This window comes from Equus przewalskii, chromosome 27, assembly GCF_037783145.1.
Source record: "Equus przewalskii isolate Varuska chromosome 27, EquPr2, whole genome shotgun sequence".
Taxonomy (NCBI): domain Eukaryota; kingdom Metazoa; phylum Chordata; class Mammalia; order Perissodactyla; family Equidae; genus Equus; species Equus przewalskii.
This window is the reverse complement of record NC_091857.1, coordinates 30,058,017-30,069,283: the sequence shown is the minus strand read 5'-3', so window position 1 is coordinate 30,069,283 and position 11,267 is coordinate 30,058,017.

Below are 11,267 nucleotides of genomic sequence, written 5' to 3'. Positions count from 1 at the left end.
GGGCCTCTTACTTCCTGAAATACTTCCCTGCTGCCAACTGCCTGGGTCCCCATCACTGGGCCTCAGTCACTTTTTGGGACATTCCTGATACCTATCAGGGGCGACTCATGCTGATTTGCCTATTCCTAGAAGTGTTGCCTTTCCTTGTTGACAATGTTCTGTTTACTCAACGTACGTTTATTGAAGTCCTGAAAGGGAATCCACCATTCCACTGTCTGGATTCTCAGAAATCAGTAACTGAGGGGGGCAAATGGACCCCTCAGCCCCAAATGTAACCCTCAGATACTTTCCTTGGTATTACGGGTGTCAGCACCACCCCAGCTCCAGGCGGGGGACAGGGCTCCCTCTCCTCCTCTGGCCTAAGGATAGACCCACAATTGCTGTCATCATGCCTCTTGCTGGGCTGAGATCATCAAAATGCAACTTTCCTCAGGGCTCGGGGATGACAGAAGGGAAGGGAAGACAGTCCCTGGAGTGAGAGAATCTGGCCTGTGGCCCTCTCCAGTTTGCCTCTGAGCCCGGTCCCCAGCCTGCTGTGGAGTGGCCGTGCCCACCATTCTCCCACCTCTGGGAGAACCCTCGAATGGCCTGAGCATGCCTCCACTCCCCCAAATCTAGACCTAGGAAAGTAAGGTCTAAGGGGTTTCCTTTCCTGCCAAGACCAGTTTCAAAGCTCTGGCTTCCTCTTCAAGGACCCACATCTTCTCTAGATGATTGATGTATGCCACTGTCCCCCAGGCCACCTAAGTGACAGACCCTACCTGAAGGTCTCTAAGGACACATGCATCCAAATATACCCCAATAAGCTTGCCATTGTTATGAGAGAGACCTACACACACTTGCGGGGCGGGGTCCTTCCTGGTCCTCCCCTTGAGGACCTTGTCGTGAGGATTATGGTCCAGTGACAACTCACCTTTGGCATTTATAGCTGGGCCTCTATGGTCTCTGTGGTTTCACCTCTGGATCAACCTGGTTCCTTCACCTCGTCCTCTCAACTTTCCATTCAACCACAGTTTACACCACGATTTGCCCAGTTGAGTGCCAAGATTTTCAGTGAGCTTTGCTTAAATGATGCCATGGACAACTGTTGTCCTTTTGGCTGCCTGTCATGTTCCAAATGGCCCATCTTGATGGTGGCATGTGTCATTCATCTGGGGAAGATGTGGTTCTTAGCATAGGAAGTCAGAATTCTGAAGGTGGTCTTGGCAGGAGAGAAAACCCCTAATTTTCTTAAATATGCTCAGAAATGGGCATGTGACCTAGGCTCTGCCAACAAGACTTCTCCTTGGGAGATGTGGGTTCAGCATGAGGCACGGAAGGAAATGTGTGGGCTCAATGTGGCAGTTCCACTCAGCTGGTGCAAGAAGCAGTGGCTGCCAGGTGGAGCTCCTGGCACAGAAGTGATGGCAGTGGCAGTGGCAGTCAAGTTCCTAGCTTGTAGTGGGTGGTGGTGACCACAACATCTTCGTTGTTTTTCCCGCCAGGCTAGTTCCTGAGTCTGGTTTTAGGCATTGTTCCTGGAAACAACCTTGGGCTACTTTCTTCGGCCCTCCCCACATCCCTGTGTCCTTTAATAAATCCCTATTCTGCTTAATCCAGCTAAGCGGGGACTGCCATTTGCAACTAAGAACTGTGATTGATACGGATGAGATCACGAAAATCTCATGGCTCTGGGATGGACAGGAGGTACACACTGGATTGAGCTCATGGAGCACGTGGACTCTGGTTAAACTCTCAGCTCTACCGTGTTGCAGGTGTGTGATCCTGGGCGAATTACCAAACCTCACTGACCTACAGATTTCTGAGGTGTAAGCAGGAATAATAGGTTATTGTGAGGATTCAGTGAGATACATGTAAAGAATCCAGCTCAGTTACTGGTGCATGAATGAGCACTCCATTCTAAGTATTAAATTATATATGCTGTTGTGCTAATATAATAATAAATCGAAGTTCTTATTATTTTTGATTTGTTAGGAAAAAATGTTCCATAGATTTCTCTTGGGGGAGTATAGATTTCAAAGCTAGTCAATTTCCTAAAGTTCCTGAAACTGCTCTCTGTCATGCCTTCAGCTAGCAAGGGGCTCTAAATGAAAATGTAGAAGGAGCCAGTCAAGAAAGACCACATATTGTATGATTCCATTTATATGAAAAGTTCAGAATAGGCAAATCTATAGAGACAGAAGGTAGATTAGTGGTTGCCTGGGGCTGTAGAGTTTGGGAGGAAATGAGTAATGACCACCAATGATTAACGGGTTTTCTTTGAGGGGGTGATAAGAATGTTCTAACCTTGATTGTGGTAATGGTTGCACAACTCTTTAAACATACTGAGAACCATTGAATTGTGCCCTTGAAATGAGTGAATTTTATGGTATGTGGAAAGACTGTTTTTTTTTTTTTTTTTAAGATTTTATTTTTTTTCCTTTTTCTCCCCAAAGCCCCCCGGTACATAGTTGTGTATTCTTCGTTGTGAGTTCTTCTAGTTGTGGCATGTGGGACGCTGCCTCAGCGTGGTCTTATGAGCAGTGCCATGTCTGCACCCAGGATTCGAACTAACGAAACACTGGGCCGCCTGCAGCGCAGCGCGCGAACTTAACCACTCGGCCACGGGGCCAGCCCCATGGAAAGACTGTTTTTAAGAAAAGAGAAAAGTAAAAGAAAATACAAAGTGGTTCTGAATTTGGCAGGTCGCTTGCTACTTTTTTTTTTCCTGCTTTTTCTCTCCAAAGCTCCCCGGTACATAGTTGTATATTTCAGTTGTGGGTCCTTCTAGCTGTGGCATGTGGGATGCCGCCTCAGCGTGGCCTGATCAGTGGTGCCATGTCCATGCCCAGGATCCGTACCGGTGAAACCCTGGGCCTCTGAAGCGGAGCACATGAACTAAATCACTCCGCCACAGGGCCGGCCCCCCGCTGCTTTTCTATAAGCAAGAAATGTCTTCAGAAACATAACAAATAAGAGAACTGATTTAAATTGTGTTAACCTTAAAAACAAGCACCAATGTTTTAAGAACTTAAGTTTAGATGCTTTTACATCCACAGCAAAAGCTGATTATTACTTACAAATTTCCTCCCCAAAACCCACAAAACTTTGTTAATATTTCCTGGTATTTGCTACTGTGTCTTTCTTACAACAAATAGTTACTCTTCCCAATTGAGTGGTGGCCTTACATAAACAACAATCCACAGAGTGGAGAAAAGGTAAGTAAAAGCAAATGCACATCTTGTAGAAATGACTGACAGAAAATGGTCTTTAATTACATATACAAAACTTTTAATTCTGAAACTCAGCAGGTGATCAAGCAGTAGTTAAGATGGCAATTCCTGTTACACATCATGTGGCCCACAGCCTCTCTTCTCTTTCTTCTCTCCAACACCCAAGAAAAAGTGTCTTGAGAAGCCATGACTCTGTGGCCTTCTGGAAACGAGTGTCAGGGAGCTGGCAGAGGGAAGAAGTGAGCCTTTGGGTCCCACTCTTCCAGACTTGAGTGTCTTTGGAAGATGCCTGGTGTAAATTTATCACTTACGATGCCTGCCTGTCCACAGCCCCACAGGGGCTAAGGACAGCAAATACAACAACTCGCTGATGAAGCGTTATATAGTACAACAAAGTAAGGTGTTTTTAATTTTGAAAATTCACACGTATACAGTAAAAAATTCTATCAATGCAAAAGGATAGGCAATGAGCAAATGGGTTCCCCTTTACCCCAGACTCCCTCAGATCCAGACCTCTTGAGCCTACTCTCCAGATCTAATCACCAGGAACAATTTCTTGCATATTCCTATTAGTTTTCTATTGCTGCTGTAACAGATGACTACAAACTTAGTGGCTTAAACTGCACAAATTTATAATCTTACAGTTCTGGAGACCAGAAGTCTGAAGCAGATCTCACTTGGCTAAAATCAAGGTGCTAGGGGGCTTCCTTCCTTCTGGAGGCTGTAGGGACGAATCTGATCCCTTGCCTTTTCCAGCTGCTAGAGGCTGCCTGAGTTCCTTGGCTTGTGGCCCCCTCTTCTATCTTTAAAGCCAGCCAGAGCAGGTTGAGTCCTACTCATGTCACATCACTCTGACTCTCCTGCCTCCCTCTTCTACTTTTATTTATTTATTTTTTTTGGTGAGGAAGATTGTCCCTGAACTATCATCTGTGTCAGTCTTCTTCTGTTCTGTATGTGGGACACCACCACAGCATGTCTTGATGAGCAGTGTGTAGGTCCGTGCCTGGAATCTGAACCTAGAACCCCGGGCCACCAAAGTGGGGGTGTGACCTCAACCACTATGCCACCAGGATGACTCCTCCTTCTTCCAATTTTAAGGACCCTTGTAATTACCTAAGGCCCACCCAGATTATCCAGCATAATCTGTCTATTTTGAGGTAGATTGATTAGTACTCTTAATTCCATTTGTAACCTTAATTTCCTTTTGCTATGTAACAGCATATTCACAGATTCTGAGGTTTAGGACATATTTGGGGGGCCATTATCCTGCTACCACAATATCCTTCAAAAAATTTACACATATAAATTAAACACACGCTGTCTCTCCATCTTTCTCTCAAAAACACACAAATGTGAATACACTATACATACTCTTATCTTTTTCTTCACCTGCCTATTAATATATCTTAAGATCTTTCCAAATCAACACATGTGGCTCTATCTCATTTGTTAAACCTGCCTGAGATTGTTGTATGCTGTCACGGAAATTAGAACTAGTCAATACTGAGCAAATGAAATAAACAGCAGTGCAAGGTTATGCAAAGAGAGAGCGCAAGGCGTAGAGAGGGCAAATGCAAGCTGAAGTTATCAGGAGTCAGGAATGAGATACGGCACAATAACAAGGCATAAGGTATGAGGTCCAGAGAAGGTACAGTAGCTCCTGCTTGTTGAACACCTTCCTTGAGTTAACTAATTTAATCTTCTGTCGACGAAAATAATCCATAACCAATCTATAAATGAAAATTTGGGTGAGTTTATTCTGAGCTGAAATCTGAGGATTATAACCTGGGAGAGTCTTTCCACAAAGGAACAGAGCACTCCAAAGAAGTGGGGGTATACAGGGTGGTTATATCCCCTCAAAGAGGATGTTTCACATATGATTGAAATGTCCCTTTTACAATAGTCATGAGGCTGCTCTGTTGGCACAGCGATTGATGGAAACAGCAGATAGGTCTGCTGTCTCGGTGAACGCCTCGAGCTGGGTGGTCACAGATGAGCACTGCAATCAGTTCCCAGCCTAAGGAAAGATGCTTAATCTTTAAGGAGATGCCAACGTTGGGAGGGGGAGGGAAGTTGTACCTTTATCTCAAAATGTCTAAGCAGATATACAATGCATGCTCAATGGCCACAGTCAGGCCCTTTTGGAAAAAACAAAGTCAGGCCAAATTAGGTTTATACCAAATGGCTTCCTCATATACTCCAGTATATCCTATTGCTTGCCGTTTCAATTTCTCACTTCGCAACTCCATGAAATAGGCACTATTCTTAACTCTTTTTGAGAAATGAACAAACTAAGGCACAGAGAGGTTAAGTAACAGCTAGAATGTGGCGGAGTTGGGCTATGGACCTAGGCTGTCTGTGGCTGGTCTGATTCCAGATCCCTGTTCTTACCCACACGCTACACCATGGTGTTGGCAGAGAGGAGACCGGAGCAGATCACTTTAGTGAGAGCCTCTGGAATGAAGATTCAAGAACTCCGTACACTGAGGTTCCTGCCGCTGCCTCAGATTCAGTGTGTTTTACAGTTGGACTATCACTTGTGTTCTTTATTTCCCTCAAGGTCCCTGCCTCCCTGATTGCCCCTGATACCATAAGTGAGAGGCAGTGTGATGCAGTGGAAGGGGCATGGGCTTTGGTGCTAGGGCGATTTGAATGGACCCAGGTTTTGCCACTCACTAGCTACGGGACCTTCCTGAGCTTCCCTTTTCTCATCTGTTAAATGAATATAATCAGACCTAACCTGCAGGATTGTTGTAATCCCCGGAGATGATGAACATTGAAATGCTGGGTGCAGGCTGGGGTCCTCAGTGCCAAATCAGTGGTTTTCAGCAGACACATTACTGCCCCCGCGAGGACGTTTTTGAAATTTGTGGAGGAATCTTCAGTCGACAAAAATAATTGGAGGGGCACTACTGGCAGGGCTTCTATTTAGCCCGTTTGGAGGAGTATGTTGTGCTGGCTGGCATCTGTTCTGATTGGTTGGTAAGCCTACGCAATCCTAGGTGTTAAATATTTCTAACATAACCCCTGACCACAGGCATTTAGGAGGTGGGGCGAGGGGTGCTGGGTGTTCCACAATGTGCAGGGCAGTCAACCAAAAAGAGGAATTGTTCTATGTCCCGCCCAACATTCAAATGTCCCACCAGACATTGATGTGGGTGAAAAATCTGCTATAATCAACTGGCCTAGAACAGAATCATTTTGCATATAAACACAACATACTTTTTGCATGATTTTAGATATACTGTTTTTTTCTTTCACAAATGCAACTACCGTGAAAACTGTAATTCATTTTCTTGGGAATTTTACCAAGAGTTGTACCCCATTTCAGAAAAACATGACTGATGGCACATGGCGTATGGCATTTGAATTACCAGTACTACACGCCTACTGCAGTTTGCATTTGTAGTGTTTGGATGCAAATATGTAGCAGAGGAGACTGGAGATCCCCACTAATTTAGAACCAAATATTACTAAATGAGTGGATGTCATAGCCAGAGTCCAAGATGATCCCCAAAGATCCCCACTTTCTTTCTTCATTTTTGTGCAGTGCCCTCCCACATGGTATCAGAGTTGGTTTGTGTGACCAACAGAATATAGCAGAAGTGATGGCATGTCACTTCTGAGGCTGGCAGCTTCCTGCTTCCTCACTTTCTCCCAGATCACTCACTCTGGGTGAAGCCAGTTGCCACGTCTTGAGACAGCCTTGTGGAAGGGCACATACCTCCAGGGACTGAGGCCTCCAGCCAACAGCCACATGAGTGAGCTCTGCTGGCAGCCTTCAGATGTCTGCAGCCCTGGCTGACAGTTTAAGCTCATGAGGAATCCTAAGCCAGAACAACTTAGCTGAGCAGCTCCCAGATTCCTGACCCTTAGAAATTGTGTAAGATAATAAATAAATGTGTGATGTTTTAAGTTGCTAAGTTTTGGGCTAATTTGCTGTATAGCAATAGATAACTAATACAGTAGACATACATGAAACTCATTAATCTTGTTAATTTCACCAATAAGCCTTGTTTTAAAAACACTTCATATGTGCTTCCCTTCTAGTATAATTAAAGCCAATCTATATTATAAAAACTACATGTTGAAATGATTTATTTGGGGTCACCTATTGTGTTTCTGTCTTATCTTATACTGTCTCTAGAGGCCTTCTACTTAAATTCTCTTTGGCTTCTTGTACTCCCACATATACTACAGTATCTTTTTCTGACTCCTCTTCTGTTCCTTGTTACCAATTGAAGAATTCATCTCCACAGCAGTCTTTTAAACACTCGTCTGAATATATCCTGGACATAGACTACTTGTGATCCTTCATCACCACCTTTTCCTGTATCACAATATAGATGATTATTTTAACACACACTTACAAAAAAGCCTGACTCATTTTGTGAGAGTATCATACTTCTCATTTTCTCCAAACGTATCTCTATTTCAAGCAAACCCTGGTAGCCTAGTGATTAAGCTTCAGCACTCTCACTGCTGTGGCAGCTGTGTGTTGCTGTGATGCTGAAAGCTCTGCCACCGGGGTTTCAAATACCAGCAGGGTCCACCCATGTGGACAGGTTTCAGCAGAGCTTCCAGACTAGGAAGAAGGCCCTGGCCATCCACTTCCAAAACATTAGCCATGAAAACCCTATGAATAGCAGTGGAACATTATCTGATACAGCACCGGAAGGTGAGAGGATGGCACAAAAAGATTGGGCAGGGTTCCGCTCTGCTGTCCACGGGGTCAGCAAGAGTCAGAATCAACTCCGTGGTACTAACAACAGCAATCTCCATTTCAACTGAGATTATGTTCCCCTTTTTCAGTTCTAAAACTACATTTGTTTCTTTCTTTTTTTTTTTTACTACTCTAAAAAGCCACTTTGAGATTACTTTTTCTGTTACTTTGAACTGAAAGAAACCAACAGATAAATGTATCCAATGTCGTTCACTCTAGACTGCAGAAAGAAATGTTTCCTCTTCAGCCCGAATCAAATAATCTAAGCTTTGGTATCCTGTTTCCCATCTACAGACCAGTCTTTCCTCCAAATGATTGACACGGAATATCCATCCTTTCATGAGAGGGTCATTTCAGATCCAATGGAATGTGATCTTAGTCTCAAGACACCTTTATCCAAATTCAACAGTTCAACTGACTTACTCACACAAAGTCTTTTTGTTACACAACCCCATAAGTTTATGGAGGAAAACAATTTTTTTTGCAAGTACACGTTTACACAACATGCTTTAATCTTTCAGCTAGTTCCTGCAGTACACATTTGGTGTGTACTCTTAGAAGATGGGAAGTGAATGCTACTCCATTAGAGGAAGTTCAAGAAGCGGCCTTGAGAAAGAAAGAACAAACCAGAACCTGTGGGACCTAGTGTGAAGGACAGCCTGGATTATTCCTTTCTCTTAGTAGGCTTGAACCAACTGGACTGGATTCTCTCTGTCCAGTTCAGGTGAAGTAGGTCTTTAAGAAACTATCCTGGCCCCAACCTTAAAACGGTCCTGAGTCACGAAGACTTAGAATCTCAGAGAGCTCCTGCAAGATGGTTAGGTAACAGAAATTTAAGAAAACACGCTTAGGTTTACATGATAGAAAACCAACTGACTGCGGGCATGTGTGGAGTTTTTTTAAAGCTGATTTGCAATTTTACCAAAGACAGTATGTTTGAAATGCTGACATTGAAATGTTGACATTAGCAACTTAATCCCAGTATCTTTCAAATGCACCTATTTTTGAAAGCACAGCTACATATCTGTTTGAGTCTCTTTGTGAAGTAGAGGTCTACAGAATGAGAGAGAAGCAAGCTGCACTCAGGTAAGTCCCCACTCACTTCTGGAAAAGCAACTCAAAGCACGTGCATCCTAATGGTAGGTCAACAGTAACATCTTCCTTCATACATGGAGGTAAGCATTTTCTTACTGATATTCATCTGTAAAAAAGCTTTAAAAAATCTCAGGGAGGAGCCGGCCCGGTGGCGCAGATGTTAAGTGCACATGTTCTGCTTCTCAGCAGCCTGGGGTTCACTGGTTTGGATCTAGGGTGCGGACATGCCAATGCTTGGCAAAAGCCAAGCTGTGGTAGATGTCCCATGTATAAAGTAGAGGAAGATGGGCATGGATGTTAGCTCAGGGCCAGTCTTCCTCAGCAAAAAGAGGAAGGTTGGCAGTAGTTAGCTCAGGGCTAATCATCCTCAAAAAAAAAAATCTCAGGGAAGGGCCGGCCCAGTGGTGTAGTGGTTAAGTTCAGTGTGCTCTGCTTCAGCAGCCTGGGGTTGTGGGTTTGGATCCCAGGTGCAGACCTACACCACTAATCAGCCATGCTGTGGCGGTGACCCACATATAAAGTGGAGGAGGACTGGCACAGATGTTAGCTCAGGAATAATCTTCCTCAAGCAAAAAACCCCCCCAAAAATAGGGAATCTGAAAATACTTAATACTTTCAAAAGTGATGAGATTTAAGACTATGGTAGAAACTCCTTCTTGTCCCCCAATAGTCAGTCTTCCTTCCTCAGCACTGAAATTCCATTTTCCAGCCTTCCTTGTATTTAGTGTAGCTAAGTGACTAAGTTTTTTGCCGGCAGAAGGAAAGCAGAAATGCTATATGCAACTTTTGGAAAAGGTTCTTAAAGAGAAGGCGTATTCCCTTCTTTGTCTTTTCTTCTGCTGGTTGGAATGCAGGCATAATGGCTAGAGCTGCAGCAGCTCTCTTAGACCATGAGATAATATTGGGAATGGAACCTGATATCTTCGCAAAGCCCATATATTTGAAAGCATAAATAAATGTATGTGTCTCTCTTCACTGGAACAAGGAGGCTGGATCTGTCTCCATGAAGTGCCAGCCCAACTCCAGAATAACTCTGGACTTCTTCAACCTAAGAGAGAAATACCAATTTGTGCTTAAGCCCCTTGCAGTCGAGTTTAATCCTAATACAATAATCAAAACAGAAGCAAGTTTTAAAAACTTATTTTTAAAAAGTCAACCTTTGTAGGTCACCAGTTTAACTAGTTTTAAGGTTGCACATATTTCAAAAGTAATTTATTCAGCAAATATTTATGGGGAGCACCTAGATCCTAGCACATGTATGAGGATAATGGATACTGTAACTACAAGTGTAATATTTGCCAATTTATAAGATATAAAACATAGAAAAATAGTATCCAAGACAATGAGAACTGAGGGAGAGTGGAAAAATAACAAAAAGTAAGGATTGTTCCTCTTACATGTATAAGACCCACAGGAATAACAGGAATAAGAGGATGGGATTTTGTGATAACTTGAGACACAAAACCTTTTATTTCATTATCCTTCAGGTAAAAAATTTTTAGATTCCCATTGATAACACCTGGACTTAACACAGCGCCTTTCCCCCAAGCAACTAAATGGCGCTTTATGTTCTCTGGGAAATTTAGACAGAGCTTTCAAAGGCTGTTGAAGTTATGCTGAAAATTCAAGATGCAGTGTCTTTAAAAGAGACAGTAGGCAGGGACCCGACTATAAGAAAGCCAAAAATCTGGGTGGATGGCAAGGAGAAGCATCAAGATAGAATTATAAGGCCAGTCGTATTGCGTTTGTAACCTCGGGTTACATACAGTACTAGGTGGTAGCCTTGAAAGAGTAACTTCACTTTCTGGGCCTCCATTCTGAGCTGCAGAGATTAGAAAGGGGCATCTCTGCAGCCCTTCAGCTCCTGCCAACCTTCCCCGAGCACGCGCCCTACCGTGGGCAGCTCGCGGCCAACGCCGCCGAGCCTACAGGCAAAGAGAGTCCCCGCCCTCTGAGTCTTGGGATCCCCGCACGTGATCTCACGGAGGCTGCACTTGAAGTGCTCGGGCAGAACCGCAGCGGTGGGAGCCGGGCCGCGGCCGCCGCCCAGAGGACCCCAGGAGTCCACGCGGCCAAGAATCCTAAAGCGCCGAGAGAAGCCGGCAGGTCCCGGAGGCCCGCGGAGCGGCGGCGCATCGCCCCGCCCCCTAGCTCTCGCCCCGCCCCTTAGCCCCCGCCCCGCCCCCGGCCGGCCACTTGCTGCGCGCCGATTGGTTGCCGCGGTGCGCACGGCGCCG